Below are 26,005 nucleotides of genomic sequence, written 5' to 3'. Positions count from 1 at the left end.
TTCTTCCACAGAAGCAAACGAGACTTGCAAGTGACTCTGCCCTATCTCTTAGACAGGTCTGAACCCTAATCCAATTGAATAATTTGACTATTCAATATATTTAGTTAATCCAAAGGAGAGCCTTCCCTTGCCTTCCACAGGTTGGAAACTAGTGTGCCATACATACCATTTTATGCTTCATTTAGTAAGAAATCACCATTTTATGCTTCATTTCATAAGAAACAGCATTAAATGGGTCTACTTCCAACTTGAAAACTTCTTTGTAGGAAACTGGATGTTCAGAGGGTCTGAGTGGAAGTAATATTTGGAAATAGGAGCTCCAGTCCAAGCCAGGTAGCTATGCAATCATGTGAAAGTCCCGTAACCTTTCTGGACTTTAGTTTCTTTACTTAAAAAGTGATAAAATGATGGGGCTGAACTTAATTTTTTTCAGCCCTGTCTTTGAATATATTAAGAGGTCAATACTTGATGTTAAAAAAAAAAAACACTTTGAAATAAGACAGATAAAATCCACTTTATACTCTTAAAATTATTCCTAACATAACTTCTTGCTAGAATAACACAAACTTCTCTATTTTCTGGAAGCAAAAATTTCTTGCAACAAAACCTCCTGAGGCTTCCGTGACCCTTGGTGACAATTATAGATCCAGGATATATGTGCCGCTTTGTGTTTTGTTTCTGCTCCTCCTGGAGGCAACTGCTCACATGCTGTGCTGAGGGAAGATGAAAATGTGCTGCTAATTATCAAGGTCTGTGTTTCTAAACATTGCTGGCCAGTAATTGAACCGCAGTGTCTAGAGTCAAGTACCACCTAATAACTCTGTCCCTGCAGCGCTGAACTGTAATTAGTTACTCCAATCCAAAAAGAGGGTGAGAGGAGATGCCGGCTGTTTCTTTAGTATTTCAATTTTCAGGAGTTGGAATGACAATTTTAAGTGGTTGAGATATGCCAGTGCATTTGCCCAACCACACTTAGGCACATAAACTCACAAAGTAAGTACGGGCTTGAGGGAGTGAGCTCTGAGCCAACTGAGATCTTGTCTTTGTGTATTGTTGAGGCACAAATTGTGAAAAATTATGCACAAATATTAGGTAGCATTAGAACGTATGATAACTTCATTGACAGTGTCTTACTTAGATATATTCATATACTTGCTATCAAATCTAGTGATTTTAATTAAAAACATGCGTATCTGTGACCTATCCCATTTGGAAGGCTCTTTATATGGTCAAAATAGATCTCCCACTATCATTTTCCCACCATCATATTCTATTCATATTCTATCCTCCTCAGCCTTCAGAGGCAGATGTGGAATCATTAGGGAGAAGCAGCAGCATATTCATATGCCATGCCTTGGCTGCACTATGGTGTCCATTTGTTTGGTCAAACATTAATCTAGTTGCTAATATACAGGAATTTTGTAGGTACAATTAATATTTATATTGAGTTGGCTTTAAGTTAGGAGACTGCCCTCCAAAATCGGGTGGGCTTCTATCAATCATTTCGAGGTCCTAAGAGCAAAAACTGAGGTTTCCCAAGGAAGAAGAAATTCCGTCTCAAAACTGCAGCATAAAAAAAACCCCGTGCCTGAGTTTCCAGTCTGGCAGCCTGCCCTAAGATTTCAGACTCAAGCCTGCAATGTCAGTTCCTGCAGAGTTTCCAGCCTGATGGCATGCTATACAAGTTTCAAACTTGCCAGCCCCCACCACTGCATGAGCCAATTTCTTAAAATAAATCATTATATGTGTGTGTGTAAGTTTGTATATACATACACACACACACATGCTAACATCTCGTAGTTCTGTGTCTTGGAAAACCCTGACTGATACACCATTTTTACTGTGATTAAAGGTCCTGTCCCCAACTAACATTACCTATAGGCAACTTGAGAAGAACCTTTGCCCTGTTTTCTCAGAAAGCACAGATTAGCCCAGTTGATTCATCAGACTTGTTTTGCTCTGAGGGAAAGATAATCTCTGAGGAGCTGACAGAGTAGCTTTCATTGAGAATATGAAAGGTGTAAGAAGGGAAATGTGTGAGAAATTCATAGCTGATGAGGACATCAGAGGGGAAGGAGAGGAGGTGGAGGATCATTTGAGTTCTAGGCACATATGACACAGAGAACACAATAAATAAATTCCATTCCATAATGGAATTATGGAAGAATGAACATTGGTAAGGTGGTAATGCTTCCCTAATTGATTAATAGATTTATTAAAATCCTAGCAAGGATTTTTTTGAAGAAATAAAGAAGCTAGTCTACAATTTATATGGAAATGCAAAAGACCACAATATCCAAAGTAGTATTAATTAAGTACAAACTTGAAAGTCTTAAATTGCCAGATATTTTACTGCTGAAAACTATATTAAGACAATGCATTATTAGCAGAATAGGCAACTGAGCAAATGAACAAAACACAGTGTCAAGAAATAGACCCACAAATATTGTGACACTGAATTATGATGAAGATAGCATGCTAATTCATTGAAGAAACATTAGTCTGTTCAATATTGGTGTAGGATAAATTGGATATCCATGTGGAAAAATATATCACTTGACCTTATTTTGCACCATGCACAAAAATCAACACCAAATAGAATATAGATTGAAATCCAGAACATTATAAACCATAAAACTTTCAAAAGAAACTCTAGGGTAAAATCTATAGGGTAAATCCTTATCTTGGGGTAAGGAAAGATTTTTTAAACAGCACACGAAAAGTGGTAACCATAAAGGGAGAAAAAGGGATAAGTTGGACTACTTTAAAATTAAGACCTTTTGTTCATTTATAGATACCATGAAGACAATCAAAAGATAAGTGAAAGTGAATAGAGATAAATTCAATACATATATCTTATGAAGAACTCATATCCATAATATATAAAGAATTGTTACAAATCAATAAGAAAGAAAAGAGACAATGCCAATAGAAAAATGAGCACTGAACAACAAAAAAGAGGTTAGATAAGGGGATATTTAAATAGCTGACAGTGCTCATCTTAAATAGAACAACAGAACATACAATTTAAAACCAAAATGCATTACCCTCACAAACCCAGAAGAACAGCTGAAATGAAAAAGACAGAAAACAATTGTTGGTGAGAATGTGGAAAAACTGAATTCTCATAAACTGCTGGAGTGTGTTCAAATTCATGTTTGCTGAGTATCTACTAAGGATTAAGGTAAACATATATTAGATCCAGGAATTTCACTATTAAGATATATGCTCCCTCCAGAAGAAAACAAACACTCTGCATATATGCAAAATAAAAGGTATTTACAAGAACACTTGCAGTGACACTATTCATAAGTGACATTATTCACTGAACTGGAAATCCAAATGTCCACTGAGAATAGAATGTGTAGATAGAGGGTAGTATATTCACTCCAAGTAGAGAATCTACACTGAGCATTAATGAACTACAACTACATGAAACATGAAGGGCTCTCGCAAAATAATAATGAGTGAAAGAAGCCAGGTAAAATAAGTGCACACAATTTTGGCTTTAAATTTATGATACCACTTACATATATAAAGTTCTAAAAACCCAAAATGAGAGACAAAACAAATCTAAAATATTACAAGTTGGAACAGCAGTTAAACATTGGGTAGACGGTGTAATTCAAGGCAATGGAGCAAGAAATAGGTTCCTGATAATCTTCAGTCTGCCGTTCCAAATAGATGTTGGGATTTATATACTTTTCCATGTATGGGGTATCTTCCAACAAAAATGTGCTTCACTAATTGCGCTGGTTTGAAAAGATGTATGTCCCCTAGAAAAGCCATGTTTTAATCTGAATCCCATTTCATAAAGGCAGAATAATCCCTATTCAATACTGTATGTTTCAATCTGTAATTAGATCAGTAGAGTTGTTAAGCTCTTGTTCTATTTTAAAGAAATCAAGATTGGAAATCTCAGAGGCTATATTATGGTTTAAATAAGAAAGATTATTAAAGTCTCAAAAGATTAGTAATTTGATAAATATTTTAAGATTTTGGATTAAAATATTTAACTATCATTTTTTACTAACTTACTAATTAGCAAGAGACATATCATGCCCCCTTTGGTCAGTGTGTACGTTCTGGTACCATACAGGCAGTGTTGAAATTGCAGTTCACAAATTCATTATCTATTTAATTCTGGGTAAGTTATTCAACCCTTTTGCGCCTCAGTTTTTCTTTGTGGAAAGGGATAGTAATGGTACCTTCCTCAAGGGTTGTTGGAAATAAATGCATTACTGTATCTAAGGAACCTTGAAGAGGGCCTGGCATATCATACGCATTCTAACGGTAGGCATTAGCTATCAATACTTGTGGTCCCCGAAGCACCAGATAAGAGAGGCTCTAATGCCAGAGGTGTAGGAAAAATGGAATGGATCTAGACAAAGGAATAATTACCAATAGTCAGCTGGTGAAATCACTAGCACTGCCTTGTGAGGGGAGACGGGGATAGCTTCACAAATATTTCAGCAGGATCCTTAATCACAGATATTTCAGCAGGATCTTGAATTCACCAGAGAGATAATGGACAAGAAGTGAAAGAGCTTATGTGTTTAGGGACCCTTGAGTTGTTCTATGTTCTTGGAGACAACAGCCCCTGGACTAAGTGATGGAAAGTTAATCTAGAAAAGGAATTTTTAATTTACTTTTTAAAATTTCCAAGATATAACTAAGAACAGTTACTATGTTTTCTTTTTCGCTTGCTTATGTAACTCCACATTTTCTTTCTTCACCTCCTAGATACTGGACACTGACGAGTCTAAGTCAACTTATCTGCAGCCTCTTCCTTTTCCTGATCTCTAAATGTTGGCATACCTGATGGCTCCATCATTTGAAATAACATCTGTAATCAAGAAGAATCACTTTCTTTTTCCTGGGAAGTCTTTAATCTCCACAGGTTGGGTTAGAACACTCCCTCTGGGCCCCTAGGAGTCTTCTCCAGGCTAGGAACCCCAGGGGGCGGTCTACACCTTCTCTGGGTCTCTGGCCTAGTCCTGCGGGAACACAGTCATCAAAAAGCGCTTGGGGAAGTGAGCTGTTTATTGAGACAAGTAGAAAATGGTCACGCTCATTAATGCTGGTTGCCCTGTGGTCTCCACAGTGAGCCCCCTACCCCCTCTAGAGGCTGGGCTTTGCACCTCGCTACTGCAGCTTCTTAGCCCAGCCCCCAGAGTCATCAAAAGCCATCATCATCACCAAATGTGAAGGTACACTTTGAAAGCTTCCATGCCACAGTTTCCATAAGGTGTGAAGATATGTTTGTGGAAGATCCCATCTACGCAGATGGCGATGACAGAGTTGACGTTTTCCTGAAGTATTACGACGAAAAGTGCAGATAAAGGCAATTCGGTAGGCATGGTGAAGTTTGCCAGGCTCCTCAGAGAGTCTATGTACTGCCCAATCGTTGACTCCACCTTGCCTGCATGAGTCGGCACTGAGCAGCAGTTGAGGCAGGTGTCCCTGAGAGCAAAGATGCGGATGGTTGCCTTATCGCTGGAAGCGCAGAGGAAGGAGGAGTTGTGGCTGAAGTTGATGCAGTAGAGAGTGGCAGGGTCAGTGCCTTGACACAGCTCCACCAGCCTCTCCTTGGACTGTGTGCCAGAAAGGCAAATAAGGTGACCTTCTGGGAAGCTGAGGCCAGGACGGTGCCTGGCTGGTTCAGGGACACACAGGCCACGATGCTTTGCTGTGTGTTGATGGTAAAAGGAGCAGAAGTGCCGGCTTCGTGCTCGGCAGGTCCACAAGCTGCAGACTCCCACGCCTGAGTCCTGGGAACACTAGCAGTTGCTTTCCCAGGCTGGCGCAGAGGTCACAGAATCCCTCGGGATGTCCCAGCTGTCACACTCAAGCAGTTTCCAGGGATTGTCGGGGAAGGAGCACACATAGATCTGGTTCCTCAGCACAATCACGACCTTGTTGTGGCCCATGTGCACAGTCAACACCAGCCTGGCAAAGGCGGCTGACTTGGTGAAGGTGACAAGCACGAGCTTGTTCTCGGAGTCCTTGCCCTCCCAGGCACTGTCCCCAATCAGCACGGAGATCTCTGAGAACTTGGGGCTGCTGCCACCACCCATCAGGGCCAGCAGGTCGGAGTGCTGCAGCACCGCCACCAGGCTCATGCTGCCCGCCTGCTCAGGGACCAGAGGCCCCGTCTCCATCCACGGCGCTGCGCTGTGGATGCACACACTCTTCTCCGTGGCACAGCAAAAGCAGCTCTGGTCTTGGCTGAAACGAAGGCTGGTCACTCCTCACAATGGCTCCTAAGTCACTGTCCAGGATTGTTCCCCTGGCCTCCATGTGTCCGTGGCCCCGGTCCCAGCTGTCAGTGCTGCCTGCAGCCTGGCTGTCCTACCTCCACAGCTTTGGTTCCTGGCTCTGGTGAATCACACATTTTTACATCCAAATAATCTGCCCCCTGAATTTCAGACTGAGATCCATATAATGTGTCACTTGAACTAAAACACGTTTTAGAGATGAGGTCGATTAACAATGATTCCTGCACAACAGGCATAAATTAGGATTATCCTGGGCAAAACGGGACATGTGGGCTCTACGTGTATCCAACTACTTACCTGGAATCTCCACTTAGGTAGCAAGTGGACAATCTTGACCTTCACATGTCTCAAAACAAACACCGACTCTTATTTAACACATAAACACTCCCATAGTATCGTTCTTGAGTAGATGTGAAAAGAGGTTTCTTGCTTCTGCGAATAAACGACTTGTTAAAGCTAATCAAGAGATGAAATTAAACTACTTCATTTGCCAGACTGCAGGAAGGAAAACAAAGAGGGGGGTGTGAACTAAAGGATCTGAGGAAGAGCGCTGCCCGTTGCCTGGACTTTGAGCTGGATGCAGAGCTAGGTCGTCCTGCTGTGGTCTACCTCGTGTTCTAAATGTGGGAAGAAGGACAAGACATGCCTCTGATCTCCACGGCAAAGGCTGCTAACCCTTCACCAAACTGCTCCCTCTTCTTGCCTGGCAATGGCTGGACGGTGTTTCCGTGCATCCCTTAAAGAGGGGAATTGCTACTTGACTGAGTTCTAGCCAAGGGAACATGAACACAGATTATGAGCCTCATGTTGAGGTCTGGCCCCTATAATTTCCTTTAAGGATCCATTCTTGCTTTCAGCTGGAAGCAAAAAGCTCATGGCTTTAGAGACGATCAAAAGACGGAAGGAGCCTGGGTCTCTGAATCACTCGATGGAAGACCATCACCAAACACATGCTTTGGACAGCCATAGAAATGAGAATTAAAATTTTATGTTAAGGCACTGAAATTGTGGGGTTATTGGTTTTCTTATCTGGCATTTCTTTTACAAAGAAACTGATGGATTTTCTGTGAATTTTCACTTTGATTTAGTGTTATTGTCATACACATTTTTTTAAAAGTAAATTGAAGCCAAAGAACATGTTAAATTAACCCACAATTCTTTGCACGAAAACCAGCCCCCCCCCCTTTTTTTTCTTTTCATACTTCCCCAGAATTCATAATTACTCTGGCCTTTTACTTTGATATTTGAAATGAAAATGCAGCTTCAGGACATAATAGATCTTATGGAGACAAGAATCATGTGGCTAAAGTATCTTCTGATGCCTATTCTAGAAAAGCCAAAATAAAATAGCTACTAATGTGCAGTTATGAATTCCCTCATTCTTGCAGACACAATTACACTACTTGCTTTGATAGTTATAGGGAAAATGGTTGAAAGAGAGCTCAATCAATAACGGAATGGCAGTAAAGTCCACTATACATCAAGCACAGCAATCAGTCAATATCATACTGATCAATTCACATGACTCGCATCCCTCCTCTTTATTTTCCTTCATGCAGTCTGGCAAATGAAGTAGTTTAATTTCATCTCTTGATTAGCTTTAACAAGTCATTTATTAGCAGAAGCAAGAAACCTCTTTCCACATCTACTCAAGAACGATACTATGGGAGTGTTTATGTGTTAAATAATATGAGAACATAATAGACTCAGAGAAATCTTTACTTCTACTGAGAAGACATCACCTACAATTAAAATATGTCTTTTCTTGTAAGAGGAGTTCATCCCCCAGCAAAGGATATGTCAAAAGCCAGAAGAGCACAACTACAACGGGGCAATGTCCACTTGGTTTCTCCTTAACTACATTTCACAAAGTGAATATAGAGTTATTTTTCATTAGAGAATGTGACTATCTTTTTAAACAAAAGTAAACCGAATTCATAGAATTTTGAAAAAAGAATAATTTGACCATTTTTAAAAAATATTAATCGCGTTGATGGGAAAAGTAAAGGAAATGAAAGAAAACATTATTGAAAACAATTCATTGTGGTTTTCTTCTTTTGAAATCCAGTACTAATTTTTTTTGCCATAGCTGCATGGATTTAGAAAACAGCCTTGTACAGTTTCTACATGAAATACAGGCATATGAAAGTAGTATAATTGCTTAACTAAAATTTGAACCTCAACTCTATCCATCTGCCTCATGTGACACTTGCTTTACTTTTGGGAAATGTTTGTTTCACTGAACCTGGAAACGATACTTGCAATATGTGTAAGAGGTTTGTTATTTAAACTTAATGAAATAATTGGAAGAACACTGCTATTATCATAGATTTAAGCAAGCTGCAAAAGTATTTTCTTTAAAGACAGCACTGAAAAGAAGAGCAGGGAAATCAATGATCTCACAGATCAGATGGATTTTGAGTGATAATCACCACTGGGTTTCCTTTGGCTTCTTTCCTACCACTGAAGTAATCTGTTAAAATCTGATCTTGAATCATCGCTTCAATCGGCAATGATTCTGTCTCCCCACCCCCACCCCGCCATGAGGATTTCAGACAATAATTTCTCTCCTTAAACTCCATGCAGATCCCATTCCCTCCCTCTCTGTATATGATTGTGTCTCCAACTTTACTGGGAAAACTGGAACTAAGTAGTCAACTCAGTGCTTGCCTCTCCTTTCTGTTCTTCCCTCACCAACTGCAGATCGAATATACCCCAGCTCCTTCTCTCCTTCCTTCCAATCTCTGACTGAAAAGCTCTTTCTTGGGCTTAAAGCCAATCCCGTTCACTGCGGCTTTTTATCTGATCCTCCTGAACTTTCCAGGACTTTTCTCCATCAGTTGCCCTTATCTCCTCCAATAGCTTCAACTTCTTCTCTACTGACTCGTTGTTCTTTCGTCCCTTTCCAGCTACCCTCCTTTTTCTTTCTTACGACAATAAAGATTTGATTAAAAAGTTGTAGGTTTACATTAAAAACCATGCAGAAAATACAGAGTTCCCCTATACCTTCCATTATTAACAATTTGCACTGGTGTGGTAACTTCATTATAATTGATGAAAGAATATCATTATAATTGTACTATTACCTATAGCCCATAGTGTATATTAGGGTTCATTAGTTATGTTGTACAGTCCTATGGCAGTGTTTTTAAAAATACTTTGTTCTAGGAACATATATACAACCTAAAACTTCCCCTTTTAACCACATTAAAATATATAATTCAGTGCTAGTAATTATGCTTGCAATGCGGTGCCACCACCATGTCTCACCAAAACGCTCAATTGGTACAGAATTTCTCTTTGGGGTGATGGAAAAGTTTTGGTACTGACTCTTTAATTTCAGGTTTTAGCTCATCTCAACAATCCTTGAAGATGGAACATTTTAGAAAATAATTTTCCAAATCTCAACCCCTTTTCTACCCAAACTAATTTTATGCTGAATGTATAAAATCCATTTAATTTTTCAGAGCCACTCTTTCCACTTCTCCTCTCTGCTCTCTGTCCTGGGATGCTGGCCTGTATGAATTACATCCATGGGCTCACTTGCTGTCTTACTTCCAGTTGGGTTTGATGAATGGGAAGCACTAGAAGATATAAGGAAAGAAGGAGAGGCGGGACCAGGCTCTTTATTGTCCTAGCTCCTCCTTCTGGTGTTTCCACAAGCCGGTTTATTTAACTGAACCTCACAGCTCCTATTAGTCAGTCTTCTTATACAATATTGTCTTTCACTCATCTCTATTTCTATCTCCATATTTCACTCCCTATCCTTCTCTTCCTCTCTCTCTCTCCTTTCTCCTCTCTCTTCAGGTCAATCAATGATCATGGTATCCCAGATTAATTAGTCTATGAATAGTAGGTAGATCATAAGGGCTGTCCACAGTTTATAAGTAGACCTTTTATTTAGCTTTCTTCAAATTATCCAGTAAGAGTCTGCCATTTTCCTTCTGCTGTGTTCTAGTCTGAAAATTTTTCTTGAAAGAATAGTCTACATCCTGTTTTGGGTTCCCAGCTGCTGTAACAAATATCATACAATGGGTTGGCTTTCACAACCTCTGGCTCAAGGTTTCAGAGGCTAGAAGGCTAGCTTCTACCCAAGGTTGGTATCTTCTAGTGGGTCAGCAATCTTTGGGGTTCCTAGGCTTTTCCATCACATAGCCATGCATCATGTGAGTCTTCTCCTTTCTTTCCCATGTTCTATTGACTTCCAGCTTCTGGCTGCTCCCTTTGGCTTCTTTCCTCCATATCCAATGTCCTTTACTTGTAAGGATTTCCGCCATATTGAATCAAGGCCCACCCTCATTCAGTTTGGACATAACTAATAACATCAAGGTCCTATTCAAAGTGAGTTCACACCTACAGGACCAGGGTTTAGGACCTGAACATGCCTTTTGTGGGGAACAAGATTCAATCCTCAGACTTGTGGACTTCTTATTCAGTCATCAACCCATATAACAGTTTTTGCCCTCTTATCCTGAAACCGAAACAATTTTCTCTGTCTCTCTGGTCATTATTCATCCCCAATTGACAAATCAAGGGATCACTGTTCAGTCCTTCCCTTAGTGGAATTTTTGCTGCATTTGACACTGCTAACCACTCAATTCTTCTAGTAAATCTTGGCCTCCACGATACTCTTTTTTCTCTGTCTTTATAGCTCATTCATGGGCATTAATATCATCCCTTAAAACACCAGTGTTCCTTGGAGATTCCTCCTGACCCAATGCTTATTTAACAGTATATGCTTTTTCTAAGTGAGGTCCTTCATTTTCAAGACGAACTATTTCCAATATGGCCCAATACAGCTTTCCAAATCTATTAGACACAACCATCTGTGTATTCTGAACCACCTCAGTGTGGCCAACACTAAAACAATCACCATCCTACTCCTCTACCCCAGAATCGCTCCTACCTTTGTCTTCCTCTTGGCCAATGGCTCCATTCTTCCGGTGAGAAGACAGTCATCCTGGACTCCTCTCTCTTCCCCACTCCCACCATATTGGCCTCCAGTTTTTTTGTTTGTTTGTTTTGTTTTTTATGCGCTATGGCGGGGGTCACATTTCATTCTTTTTCCATGTGAGTGTCCCATTATTGCAGCACCATTTGTTGAACTTTTTAAATTTTTTCTTTCTTTCTTTGCTTGTTTGTTTGTTTTGGGAAGTACATGGGCTGGGAATCGAACCCGGGTCTCCTGCACGGCAGGCAAGAATTCTACCACTGAACTACCCTTGCACCCCCCTGCCTCCAGCCTTCAGTTTTGGTTCATTGAAACTCATCCTTCACACTAACAGTAGAGTAAAAGTTCTAACACACAAATATGGCCACATATCATCCTTTGCTTAAGATCATTCAATGGCTCTAATTTAATTTCTTTTAAGGCCCATGAGGTGCGTGTTTCCGGCCCTGACCCTTACTTATATCCTTAATCTCATCAGCTAGAACCATCACGTCTTGTGCTTTATGTGCTATTAATACCAAACTGCTCATAGTTTCTAGTTCAAGTTGTAGTATTTTATGCCTCGATGCATTTTGAAGTCTGTCTCCCTTCCCAAAATGCCCTTAAACAGGTTTATTCTTAGTTGTTTCGGCCTAGGAACCATTTTTTCTAAGAAGCCCTCTTATTGCCCTTATTTACTTCAGCCCCTCTTTTACTGGTGTTATGCTCTCCCCTCTGTCCTCTTACTTGTGAGTGTCCAAACTTGGGCTTCCAAACACCTTAATAACCTTACCAGAGAATTTAAAAAATTATATTGAAATTATTTGCTAATATTTCTTTCATCCTAACTTCTAAACTTTAAGTGCTTGGGGGCAGGTAACATGACTTAGTCATATTTTAACAAGAGCATATCACAGTCACCTGAACTAAAACAAATACTTCACATACTTTTATAATTTTAAGTCATTATTAATAACAAGCCACTTGTCACTCTTTAACCTCAATGTCATCACTTAGAAAATGCTCAATGAAACATTGCAGATAGCCATTAAAATTAGTAGGACAGTTTCTCCAAGTAGGCTAGCCACCAATATTGTAGGACAGTTTCTCCAAGTCATGATCTGATACGTTGTCTGCAGCAGCGATGTAACAGCTTAAGGTCCTAGAGCGTGTACTCAGTTGAAATCCAGGCAAGTGCAAACAAGTCCTTGGGGTAAGCCATCCTGGGTGGATATGTCTTAAGACCAGAAGAAGATAAAACGTCTACAGTTATTAGAGCTAATATCCAGCCCTTGATACCTCATTAGAGCTTCTGCAAGAAACAAAGCTTAATGATGCTTGCTTTGGAAAGCGAGAGGAGGAGTGTAGAAAAATGACTTGTAGGGGGAAAAGGAAGAGTCGATATGATCAATCAATATTGATGATATAAAAAGGGTACAGAATGACGGAGCTGTGGCTATAATCAGGAAGGGACTGAGGCAGGCTCAGGAGTGTTACTGTCCTTGGGTGTGTAGCAGAGCAGGCGGTGGAGAACAGAGGCACAGTAATCCAGAGTGAGAGTAACAGGTAAGGTCAGTTGGTGTAATGCAATACAGAAGAAGGCACCTGATATTGGCTGCTCAGGATTATGGAGGAATATTCAGGCAAATATTGTTGTTATTGTGATCATGGTAATAATTCTAATAACAAAAATAAACATAGCTGGTACTTTTTAACACATGATTATATAGCAGGCATCATACTTTGCATTATATAAATATTATCCAATTAGTAAGTATTGCTGGCTTTTCCTTTAAATTATATCCAGAATCCAACCACTTCTTCATTATTTCCACTGATATTGCTGTGGTCTAAGTCACCAGCAATTCCCAGGCTGCTGCCACAGCCTCCTCGCCGGTTTCTCTGCTTCTGTATATTTGCATCATTCCCATTTCCACCTCTTTAATCCTTTCTCAGAGCACAGATGGAAGAGAGAGCCTTTAAAACGCAGGTCATAGCCTATCACTCTTCTACTCGACGTCCTTCAGTGGCGTCTCTTCTGATCCAGAGTTGAACAAAGCCCTCAGAGTGGACTCCAGGGCTCTACACCTCATCTGACCTTTCCTTCCACTGTCCTCTCCCTCGTTCATGGCCCAGCCTCACTGTCTTCTTCATGCCCCTTGGACATGCCAGAAATACTCCTGTCTCAGGGCCTTTGTACTTGCTATTTCTTCTGCTCAAGTCCCCTGGATATCCTTAAACCTTGCTCCTTAATCTTCTTTAGGTCTTTGTTCAGGCATTACTTTTTTTTTTTTTTTTTTTTTTGCGTGGGGAGGCACCGGGAATCGAACCCAGGTCTCTGGCATGGCCGGCGAGAGCTCTGCAACTGAGCCACCGTGGCCCGCCCTCCGGCATTACTTTTGATGAGCCTTAATTACCCTATATACAACTACGATCCTCCTTAAATGCTCCACCCCCTTCCCTGCTTTATTTTCCTCCGTAACCCTCATCATCACCAAATATATTATAGATTTTATATACTTATTTCATTTAGCGGTTTCCCCAACGTAAATTAATCTCAATAAGGACTTCATTTTGGTTGTTTTGTTCACTGCTACACCCTAAGTGCCTAAAACACACAGAATCTAGCACATAAAATATGCATAAGACTAGTCTGTTAGATGAACAATCAGATTATCCTTTGTACTTTAGAGGTAGGACAAGGTAGCAGACCGAATACTGCCACTGAGTCAGAATCCCTGGGTTCTATATCCCACTCAATTACTTGCCAGGTGGTAAGAGGCCAGTGGTAAGTGGCCTTGGGTGAGGATCCCCTAAATCTGTTTACTCATGTGTTAAAAGGGAGAATAAAATCCACTCCACCTACTTCACACTGGTGCTCTGATCCTCAATTTGGATGATGCATATAAAAGTGCTTTATATGCACAACATTATATAAACATGGGCTATTATAAAAACAAATCCGTTCAGAGTTTTATAGAATGAAAGTGATTCTGAATGCTAAGAGGTAATAAAATTCTTAATTGCGTGAAGTCAGACATCCTGAAAATAGGTTTTAAAAAAGGAAAAGGAGTCCCTATCTAGCATCACTCAAAGATAGAATAAGCAGTAGCTGCAAATACACAACAGTCATTATTAATAGCTTTTACTTACTAAGAGTTATTGAACTTGTATATATAGCAAAATATTTAAAAGAACCCAGGACATTAAAGCTTTCTGGGTGGCACAAAGAACTCACCATGAATGAAAGAGACTAAGCATTATGGTCTGAAATTCTATCACCTCCCCCAAAATAGGAAAATATCTAAAAATGTCATACTGTGGCTTCTTTAGTTTACCTTGCCCACTATGTTTTACATATGATAACATACTCCCACCAAATAAGTATTCCATGGGTAATATCTAGTCTGTGTTCATCTCCCTAAATTTTGCAGATCCTACAATCATACTTAGGGCATCTGACATCAATGCAGCATTCATCAAATAGTTTAAAAGGAAGCATTTCTTAAGTACCTATTAGAAGCAAGGCACAGTGCATGATGGACAGTGAATTGATGAATAAAATATGGTCTCTCTCTTAGAGCAGTTAGGAACATTTAGCCATTTAGAACCACAAAAAATCAAACCACGAGGGATCCTTTAATAAAAGAAATGCACGAAAAATGATATGGAATTATGAAGGAGGGAAAGATGAATTCTAAATGACAGGATCAGGAAGAATTTTTAGAGATGGTGTTATTTTAGCAGGGTCTGAAAGAACTTCAACAGGCAGAGAAAGAAGGAAGCTATAAGGGATTGCCAGGTAGAGGGAGAAACTTGAGCAAGGAGGAGTAAAATGGCTCAAGAAGAGATGAGATAGATTTGTAGTCATTTTATCTGTAAGCACATACTAGGGACAATGAGAATGCTGAGGGGTAATCCTCAAGTTTTTAAAATTAACAGTGTCAATGGAAAACATTCCCTTTAATACAAGTTACGTTACAGTGACATATTCAAAGAAACTAAACCAAAAGTGTTCAGTCTCTTTGGGGTACATTTTTTTTTTTTTTTTGGAATCTGATAAAAATCATGAAATTTTCACCAAGAATACACAGTGGTAAAGACACGAAAATGTTTAACTATGTTCGCAAAAGTTTAATAGCTATCCCTGAAGCCTGCTTTTGGATCTCAGGCTAAGAACTGCTCATCTATTTGTGGGGTAATTTTTTTTTCCTTTTTTTGTTCTAGAGCATTTGGGGGTTACTTAGAGGGAAAGTTTTGAGGGCAGTACTAAAGAAACATTTAAATAACATGAAAAATAAGAAATTATTTGTAAATATACAAAAGTATGTCTAAGATAGTCTCTTCTGAACATCAAAATTTGCCATTTTTGCCCTGAATAGATAATACTTTTGATAGGAAGTTCAGTGGTCCACTGAAACTATAAATCCCCAAGTCCTGCCAGCTTCAATCACGGACTGTTTTGCAGGCTGAACTACTTATCTGCGAAAGACCTGTGCAGACATCATAAGTGGACAAAGATCTGTGTTTCCTGAGTCCAGGCCTCAGAGTTGACTTGGGACTCAAGAGTTTCTCTCTGTCATATAAACCTGCAGGGTGCCTGAAGAGTGGAAGAGAAAGTCTGCTGCATTTCTCAAAGACTGCCAATAGGACATTATCTTTGATTTACAACACCGGTTTAATGGTACTTTATAGACAGGCCATAAACATAAAACATAATCAAATGTAAACCTTTTAGCAAAGTAAGTGGATTTTTTGGGAGGTGGGAATGTTTTAACATCTGAATCACTGCTGTGAAGAGCCCTTTTTCTTGGCAGATCGAGAGCCCATATCAATTGTTAAGCTGCTTTCCCTTCTCAGAGATGACATTTTAAAACACATCAGGTCTGGTTAAACCAAGAGGAGAAAAAGTGGACCAAATACGGGCCCGTCTGTGTCATATCTGTATTGTAACATGAGGGCTAAGTAGCAATGCATGTTTGCTAAACCACGACGTGCCCACATTACACAGGGCGCTTAGCTCGGGCGTCTGTGTGCCTATCTCCATAGAAAAATACGTTCTTGTCCTTCTGCTCCATCATCTTTCTTTTGTCCATCCTTGCTGCATGTGGGTGTATCTTATTTAATCTCAGAAGCCCAGTCATAATCACCATCACAGCTCTGGCTTAGATGGCCAAAAGCAGGTGGCCTCGTTCCATTACTTTCTCATCTATTGCTCCCTCCTGTTTCCCAGCACCCTGCTCCACTTTGCACCTTTCTAACATTACCCTCAGCCTCCCCTTGATTTCATCCCACCATGGAAAACACCCCCTGAGCCCTGAAGTCAGTTCAGAAAAGAACATGGCATTTAAGAGATGTAATCCCAAAAGGGTAAGATCCCTTATGCTTTAACCTCATTCTGATTTTCCTTTTTTGTTACTATTTATTCAGTTTATCTTGCCATTCATATAATCTGTGTGAAATAAAATATTTTTAATGTGGGGGTGGAATGAAGTTTATTCAACTCCACATTGTACATCTGATTGCTTAGTGTTAAGGAATCACTTTTGGATAATACTTAGGATGAATTAATATCCACTAATATGTATAGCTTTCCACTTGTCTCTTTAGAGCAATACAAACTGATTAGCTCTGTGCCACAGTTTAAAGCAAAGAACTCATAGGAAGCTTTTAATAGTCTCATTTCTGACTTCCATTATTTATTAACTAAACTTTAATCTGCTAATTTCCAGACATGGCTTCCTTTCAACTAGGAGTCATTTAACACATGCTTTGATTTTTTCTAAGTATGAAAAGCAAATTAAGGGAAATATAAAAGATACCCCCAAAACACTTTGAAAGGCAAACACTACAATCTTGCACAATGCTGACTGCTGTTTAAAAATGGATCATAAAGGAGTTTTCTCAGCAAAACAAGTATACTAATAGATTAAGTGACTTGCCTCTATTCCTTAAGGATTTCCCTGGGATTCCTGATGCTTTGGGCATAAGAGGGAAAAATGAACAGCATTATATTTGCAGATGAGAGGCGGAGTGACAATACAAGGACCTGTTCTATCAATAGGCTACATCAGGAAGAGAAAACGCGCGTCCAGGGAAAGCTTATCAAAGTACAGTAGTTCGGGTGATGCTCTAACTCCTGGAAACAGGCTGCTGGCAGACCACGACCTCCGAGCATGTCCTGCCCCACACATTTAATGAACCAAATACATGAAGCCAACTGTCGGTTACAACCAGGAGTGGGTTCTTCGATTTTAGATGATAAAAGTGCTTGCATTTCTTTGGTAAGTGGTAGTACCTGAACTTTGATCTCTTTATCATTCCCCCATCCCACCTTCCGATGTTTGGCTAAGGCGTGGAAAGCAGGACCAGGTCACCTGGGTGAGATGGGCAGCTTATCAGCAATGATCTTTAAAAGCAATTTACAGAGAGAGAGAGAGAGCATGCGAGAACCTTTTGGCTAAGAGGGGTGGATATTATTTCCTATGAATTTATTTACCTGCCTAATCTTTCTTCCTGGAAATGCACAACAATACTGTTTCGTTTTTGGTTCTGACTTTATAATAGTTTGTACATTGTATTTTCAAAAAGATCTGTGCAAAGAGAGCATGGCTGTGTTTAAATGTAAATTGTTACTTCTGAAAAAATCATCTGTGATTTTGCTGTATTTAAAGGCAGTATGATATGAGGAAAGACCACTGGCCTTGAAATAACTCCCGTGGGATTAAATTCCATCTCTGTTGCTTATTGGGGTTACAACCTTGGTGATACACTTAGCTTCTGTAAATCTCAGTTTTCTGCATTACAAAATGCAGCAGTCATGTCTTCCTCAAAGGCTTGCTAGAATTAAATGAAATAACACCTGGAAACTTGTGGCATGAAGAGAATACAAACATTTAAGAAGCTTTAGGATAGCTAATATCACAGACAGCAAGAGTTCAAAAAGGTACCCTGCAGTATGTGATTTCACTTATTTTAGATTTTTGAAAGATCTTTTTTGTTTGTTTTGCTAACAGGCTATTAAAATAAATTAACAGATTTTAAATAAGTAAAAAAACTAAATAGTGAATAAAAATAATTTAAATTGTCATAAAATCGGAAATATGGATTCAAAGAGTATAGACTGTGTCTATTTCTAAAGGTGTTTGCTCTTGTATTGCAAACATCTAATTTTATAGATAAGGGAGAAAAGGCAAGAAATAAAATGTGAAGGAAGAAATCACTACCTTCTTTTCTTTTAGCTACCTGAACAAGTCAGTAATATAGCCATCATATTACAAGCCTACAAAGCTTGCAAGCATTTTTCAAATCATATTCCAAGAAGCAACCCCAAACAATATATATTTTTAAGGATGGGCTCTAGAGGGCCCTTAAAAATTTTTTAAATTTAAAAACCTAAATTTTAACCCATATCCCTCTTGTGAGTCTTATGAAAAGTTTTAGAATCAGTGACAAGAACAGTGGTTTTCAAACCTGGCTGCATATTGCAACCATGTAGAGAACTTGTTGGGGGTTAAATCACGTTCCCACAGAAGGCAAGTTCAGGTACCAACCCATGGTCCTGTGGGTGTGGACAAATTGTAAGCAGGATTCCTTTAAGTTGTTTGCTCAGGTAAGGTGTGGTCTACCTGAATCAGGCTGGCCTTTAATTCGCATTACTGGAGCCCTTCATAAACAGAGAGTAATATGCAGACGGAGAGAGAGGAAGCAGCCACAGGGAGCTGTCAGAAGTTGGAAGTCAATGATATTCAGACGGAGAGAGAGGAAGCAGCCACAGGGAGCTGTCAGAAGTTGGAAGTCAATGATATTCAGACGGAGAGAGAGGAAGCAGCCACAGGGAGCTGTCAGAAGCTGGAAGTCAATGGAACCCAGAAGAGAAAGGAGAAGATGTCATAATGAGCATTTCCATGTGATGGAAAAGCTTAGGAACCCCAAAGACTGCCAGCCAGCCAGGAGATAGTGACCTCAGGAGGAAGCTGCTCTTTACCTTCTGAAACCGGGAGCCAATGAATTCCTGTTGCTAAGTGAATCCACTGTACTAAAGCTAGAGCACTCAAGAAACTAAGATAGGTTTTGGTACCAGAAAGTGGGCTGCTTCTATCACAAACAAGTAAAAATGTGGAAATGGCTTTGGAATTGGGTCTTGGATAGAGGCTAGAAGAATTTTGAGGTTCCTGAGAGGAAAAGCTGAGACTGCTTTGAAGAAACTGTGGGTAGAAATATGGATATTAAAGGTCTTTTCAATGAAGACTTAAAAATGAAAAATGTGTTATTGGAAACTGGAGGAAAGGTGATCCTTGTCATAAAGTGCTGGAAAATTTGGCGAAATTGTATTATGATGTTGGATGGAAGGCAGAACTTGAAAGCAATGAATGTGGATATTTAGTTGAGAAATTTCCCAGCTAAGTGTGCAAGGCACAGCTTGGTTTCTCCTTGAAGCTCATAATAAAATGCAGGAGAAAAGGGATAAGCTGAGGAGTAAACTCTTAAGTGCAAAAGAACCAGAAATTAATGATTTGAAAATTCTAAGCCTATCCAGGCAGCATGCTCTGAGACTGGGGCCAGATATGATTATCGGGCACCTTCCTGAATGTTCAGGAAGTGAGTCCCTAGAGGAAAGAGATCCATGGGATACAGATAGAGATATACAAAGATATAATAAAGGAAACAGACTGAGGATGGGCAAATATGAAGTCAGAATAAAAAATCACAAGGGCAGAAGTTTTGAATGGCAGGGCTTGATTTTCCAACAATCTACTTTCTCACATGGACAACTGCTTCAGGGTAAAAGGTAGCAGTCATCTATTTACTTTCCCAATGACAAATGCTTCTCTTGAGCACAGCTGTAGAGGTCACTAATAATTTGCTGATTGACAAGCATTTTGAAAGTGAAAGCTCTCTCAGCAAGGATGAAGAAGCCAGTTTTATAGTACCCATGTGTAGTTAGGAGGTGTCAATAGAGTCTTTACTTCAAGAGCTGACCTACAGTCTCAGTCAGGTTTGGAACAGCTAATTAACACAAGAAATATCTGTATCACTGGCAAAGAACCAAGCAATGTTTTTGAACCGCCATCCAAAAGTTTTAATTTCTTTATTTCCTATCCGCTTTGAAATCTTATTAACTCTGGGAACTAAAAAGAAAAGTAAGAGCATTGAAGGGTTTTGTCATCACGACAATCCAGTTTCATGAATACCTGGTTTCCACTTACATATGACTTTTTTAGAAACATTTAGGCTACCATCTCACTTCACCCAATAATTCTTTGAGCTCATTAGAACACAAGAGAAAAATTTTACTATCTTAGATTTAGAAGATGTAGGTTTTGGTTACAGGGCTGTTTCTTTGTCATTTAAAATCCAGGGATTTTTGCAAATAATTTAGCTTCTCTCGGCTTTAGTTTCCTTATTTGTAAAATGAAGAAAATTATATTTTCCCCGAGGGGCATATAGATACTACATTTTAAATAGTTTAAACCATAAGTGCTGTGGAAGTGTCAGGTATTGAAAATCTCCCAACTTTAAAGATAATTTGATTGAGACACAAGAGATGCAAGAAATAAGAGACATTGCTGTGGTTAAAATACAGATTTCTTAATTCCTAGTCAGTTATTTTCAGAACGTCACAGATTCTGCTTGATGGCTCTCCTGACATCAAATCAAGTAAAAATAATTACTGAGCATCCACTATGTCCTGGAATATTAAACAATGGCAGAAAAGAGTGTTCCATTATCTTGACCAGATCGTTGGGAAAGAGAGTAGACCAAGCAAGTTATATATCCTGTAATAACAAATAAAAAACTAAGTGAAATCTGAATCTCTTAGCTCCTGGAACTAAACTTCATACTAAGGTCAGAAACCATGATTGATCACCTATCAAAGCAATCCTTCAGAGGCCTCTGGGAAAACTCCTTTTTTTTTAAATGGCTAAAACAGCAGGAACTTTTTTCCCACACCATGAGCCTGTTACCAAGGGCTGCAGGATCAGAATCCTTGGGGAAAACCTCAAGTCAAACTCCCAACCTTTAGAACACATTCTAATTCAAAAGGCTGTCGTGCAGGAGGAGTAATGAAGAAAGAAGGGATAAGGTTAGAATAAGTAACCAGGGAGACTTTAAAGGGCTGATCTTTCTAAGGAAAAGTCCGTAGATTTCTATTTTGACTTTGGCCTATACATCTTGTTTTGACCTGGAGTCTAGCAGAGGGAGTTCTTCACCACCCCTCCTCTGTAGGACATGGTATTGTACAAATCGGCAGCAAGCATGAAGGTCAAATTTCCAGACTTTCAATGCGCAAACGTTATCTTGTGTGGAAAACCAATCCAAGGCTGGTTACTCAGTTTGTCTGTGTAGAGCATAAGCTCATGAGACGGAAATTCTCAAAAAAGCCATCCAACCCCCTGTCTGAGGGCATCTATTGTCCTAAACAGAGCTGCAGCCTCGCCATTTCTAAATACCTGCACACTGCCCTCACAGCTGGAGAAGTCACCATCCTAGCAAAGGCAATCTCGAAGTACAAAAGTGTTGAGTCTGGCTGCCCAATAAAAGCAATATTTCCTCAGAATACCTAACATTTTAAGGAATGGTTAAAACACCAACTTCATTAACTCACTATAAGTGTGTTACCTATATAATAGGTCATAAAACTTTCAAAAGTGTTTATGGATAGAAAAAGAAAAGAAAACAATTGCATATGTTTTATTTACTTTCATTTAAACAACGCTTGGGAGGGAACGCTGAACAGAGTCCCGGGGCCAGAGACCCCTAGGATAAAGGCTACGTAGAGGGTGGTGGTGAGGGGCTGGCGTATTCATCAGAGCAGCACAGAAGGACACAGACACACTGGGTGACAGTTTTCTCTGCTTCCCACATGGACCACGTGTCCTACTGTGGTCGTCAGTGCCAGGAATCTGGTGGAGAGTGTGGCACACCTGGAATCATTCACAATTCCTGCACAAAGCCGTCGTGCATCTGGTCACCCTCATGGTCAGAAGAGTTTATGCTCATAATCTAAAGAACTCATCTTGTAGCTGAACCACTTTCTCTGTCTCATTTCAGGTAGAGAGCAAGGAATGTCAAAAACTGGTCACAATCTGGAGGTGCCTCTTTGGCAATGGTTTTCCAGCTGTGTTATGCACATCAATCACCTGGAATGAATCCTTGTCCCCCTCGTATACCTGGTAACTGTGATTTAGCATCTCTGAAGTAGGGCCTAGAAGTCTACCCTGGAACAAGCGCCCCAAGTAATTCTGATGTAGGTGGTCCATGACCCTCACTTGTCTCAATGGTCTGATCTAAGTCATGCCAGAAAATGTTCAAGGGATCATGTCATCGCCTCCAGGTTGCCTGAAATCTTTCATTATAATCATTTCGCTCAAAATTCTACCACCAGAGGTTAAGTGAACTCTTAAAGTATAAATATATGTATTTGAAATGTGATTATACACATACATACACATATATACAAATCTATATGCATGCAAATATGTCATAATCATATACAAAAGTGTTTGTTATTAATGTTATAAATTTTATGCATATGTACATTATGCCTGTATGTTATGTCATTCATAAGTAGCCTACCTAATTCAAGTCTGCCTAATTCAAGGCTAAAGTACTGGAAAGTCCACTTCATAACAGCCCTAAAACAATATCCTCCAATCAGCTTGATCATTAATTACAGCACTATTTTGATCTTTCAGTTGTTCCAAATAAAGGATGGACACAAGGATTCTATTTCTTGGACCCTTCAAAGTACTACAATGGACTAAAAGATAAATGCCAGACATAGTTAGCAAAAGAGTAAGTTTTCTAACCACTGATGAGCTGTGAGTATAAACTGTGGGGAATAGGGATAGAGGCATTATCTTGGAGGTGGGTAGGAAATGCAGACTTAGCAAAGGGAAAATTTATATGACCATAATCCCAAGACTTGGCTCTGCTATAGATTTTTTAGCATTAGGTTCTCTTAAACAAACAAAATAATTCTAGTCTCTTTAACCTTTCCTAAGAGGTATAATTTTTGTTAGAGGCATATGGATCTATGCAATAACTATATTCAGTCATCTTCCAAATCAGAGGCACTCAAATGTTGATGTACTCACTTGCCAAATATATTTTGAACATTAAAATAAAAATATTGCTCTAGGTGCTATGATCATATTATTCATATAAAACCCAGTCTTTGCTCTTTAGGAGTTACTCTGGTAGGAGAACAACGGACCCAAATAAGATGTATAATAAAAGGTCCAAGCACGAAGCTGAAGGGGCTACTTCTCCAAGTTTACCAAAACCTGATGCCAAAGTCATTTCACGTCCAGGTGATGTAAAAGCCATCATGGGTGCAGGGTCAGGGTTACTTTGTGATGGTGAGACAGCCGCCAATCCAAGAGAGAACTTCACTGAACTGTATTTTTCACTGGAGATTTTCACTAATTCATGAATTGCTCTTTTAAAATGACAGTTCTCTTTTTTTTTGTTTTTTTAATTAATAACCTTGTGGAATAGATTGCCATTAAAAATGAATTTTACCTTTACTATGAAATGTCAAACATGAATAGAATGAGCACATTTCTCTCCCAGGGACTATTATAAAGAGGAAAGATAGTCACCTTTTCTTTGACAAATCTGACTAGTGCAATAGGCTTATTCAAGTAATATTTCTCTCTCTTCTCATACAAATGGCCTCTGTCTACTATATTCCTTCACAAGCAGATGAATGGATGCAAATAATATTACAAAATCAAGACCTCCAAAGATGTGTTATGTTAAGGGCAGATGAAATTAAAATGTTTATGAAATAAAAACGTAGTTTCCTTTACCTCAAAAACTGCAATTCAAATTTAGTTTGAGGTCCTAATAAAAGAGTGAACTTAGCTCTTGGTTTACAAAACTACTGTGTCAATACTAAGCACAGATTAGAAAAGCTCTTTTCCATTTTTTCCAACACTTCCCTTAAGTGTCTCTCGTTAAGAAGACCACATTTATGCAATAAGTTGTTTTCTACAGCCATAAGGGTATGATCATGGGCAGTATTTGAGCAGATGTCAAAATGCTCAGATAGTTAAACTTGAGAGATATTCAGGATGAGTTCTGAACCTATAGTTAAAGTAAAAGTTTTAGATCAAGTTAAATGCTCTAATGCTAATCTTATCACATACAGTAAAACATAGCGTGTGTTGGGGACCAGAGGCTAACCTAACATGGCGATTAAGCCAACATGGCCACCCTGGCTGATGCAATAGCACCTACATATTACAACAAGGTTCTTCACGGAAATAGGTTCCCGCCAAGAGTCTGCTCTGCTCCTTTCCCCTGGCAACAAGTGCCACCAATCATCTAACCAACCCTTTCCGTGGCGCGAACTCCCTCCTATCATAATGCTCCACATACCCTACTTCCCTCCCAAGCTGGTATATATACACCCGGCTTGCTTAATAAAATTTGCAGCTTCATCAGAATCCTGTCTTGCTGTCCTTCTTGCGTCTCTCTGCCCCATATCCATTCTTCCCTCAGCAGGTGGCGGACCCCGTTGACTGTCCTGCGGGTCGGGACAGCATGGAGGTCTGTTCAATAACTTAGATTAGAAAGATGCAATCAATGAGCTAAGTGTGCCAAGAACTGGACCTGACCCTAGGAACTCTGTTATAATTATCTTGTTTATCATTAGTCAAATCATTTCATCAAGCATCAGGGACTGCAGTTGAAATTCTACCCAAAATAGTAGTTATGCTGAATGTGTGAAGTTTGGAAAGAGGTAGTGGTATCTTACTTGGTTTTAATGCAAGAAAGTAGGCATTTCCTTCGGGAAAACACAACATTTTTCTGGGCAAATGTAAGCCTTAGCATGTTCCAGGGCTGCCTAGAGAATTCCTCGCCACTCCACCCTGAATTTGGCTTATGAGTGCCTTTGTTACTTTCCCCTCACTTTCTTATCATCAGTGATGGACAGAACCCAGTAAAATTAAGACAACAGCCTGACTTTCATTTCTCATTGAAATTTTGGAAGAGGACCATAAACACTAGTCTGGCTTTGCTGCTTATGAGACGCATCATCATCACTGACGTCATCTTCAACACCACAGCAGCACCATCGCCATCATCACTGCTATCATTCACTGAGACCTGACATGGGCCAGCCTCTGCCCGCTTAAATATTCACAGAAACCCTACACGGTAGTTATTAGACTCTAAACCCATAAAAATGCCCGTTTTGTACACTCCTATAGATCTGTATCTAGAAAAGTGCCTGGTACTTAAGAGGTTCTCCACGCATACTTACTGATTTTTATTATTCTCATTGTACAGATGAGGCATGGTGAGTAAACTAATTTGCCCAAGATTATCGTTGCAGACTGAAACATGTCCCATACCAAAGGCACGCTCTGGTCCCATCCCTGGTCCTGGGGGGGTGAACCCATTTTTGAATAGGATGCTTAAAGATACTATTTGTTAAGGTATGCCCAAACTAAACAAAGGTGGGCCTTAAACCAATATAACTGAAAACCTGATAAGCAAAGGAAATTGGTTATGGGAGAAACCATGGGGAGCAGCCAGAAGCTAGAAGGATCAACGGAACCCAGGAGAGAAAGGAGATGTTGCCATCTGCACCACATGTGATGGAAAAGCCAAGGAATCCAAAGGTTGCCAGCCAGCCAGAAGATACAGACCCTAGGAGGAAGTGAGCCTTCTAGCTTCTGAAACCATGACCCGATAAATTCCTGCTTTTAAGCCAACCCATTGAATGGTATTTGTTTTTAGCATCTGGGGAACTAAAATGAACCCAAAGCTGTCATGCTAA

General features: G+C 39.6%; 1 protein-coding gene, 1 long non-coding RNA gene and 1 pseudogene across 4 annotated transcripts in view; 1 reads left to right on the top strand and 2 right to left on the bottom strand.

Moving 5' to 3' along the window:
- KCNH5 (potassium voltage-gated channel subfamily H member 5) overlaps positions 1–26,005 on the bottom strand; it is a 315,910-nt gene that overhangs the window by 15,089 nt on the left and 274,816 nt on the right. The window lies entirely within an intron of this gene.
- LOC143652619 (WD repeat domain phosphoinositide-interacting protein 4 pseudogene) lies at positions 4,829–7,012 on the bottom strand (annotated as a pseudogene).
- LOC143651712 (uncharacterized) lies at positions 19,125–24,441 on the top strand. Of its 2 annotated transcripts, none has more exons than XR_013160164.1 (3): positions 19,125–19,417; positions 22,908–23,007; positions 23,401–24,441. It is a non-coding gene; the product is annotated as an uncharacterized LOC143651712 (long non-coding RNA). The 2 variants fall into 2 exon arrangements; XR_013160163.1 differs by lacking the exon at positions 19,125–19,417 and adding an exon at positions 22,023–22,385.

Source organism: Tamandua tetradactyla, chromosome 12, assembly GCF_023851605.1.
Source record: "Tamandua tetradactyla isolate mTamTet1 chromosome 12, mTamTet1.pri, whole genome shotgun sequence".
In the NCBI taxonomy this organism is placed as follows: Eukaryota; Metazoa; Chordata; class Mammalia; order Pilosa; family Myrmecophagidae; genus Tamandua; species Tamandua tetradactyla.
The sequence above is the reverse complement of the archived record's forward strand: the minus strand, read 5'-3'. Positions and strand labels throughout refer to the sequence as shown.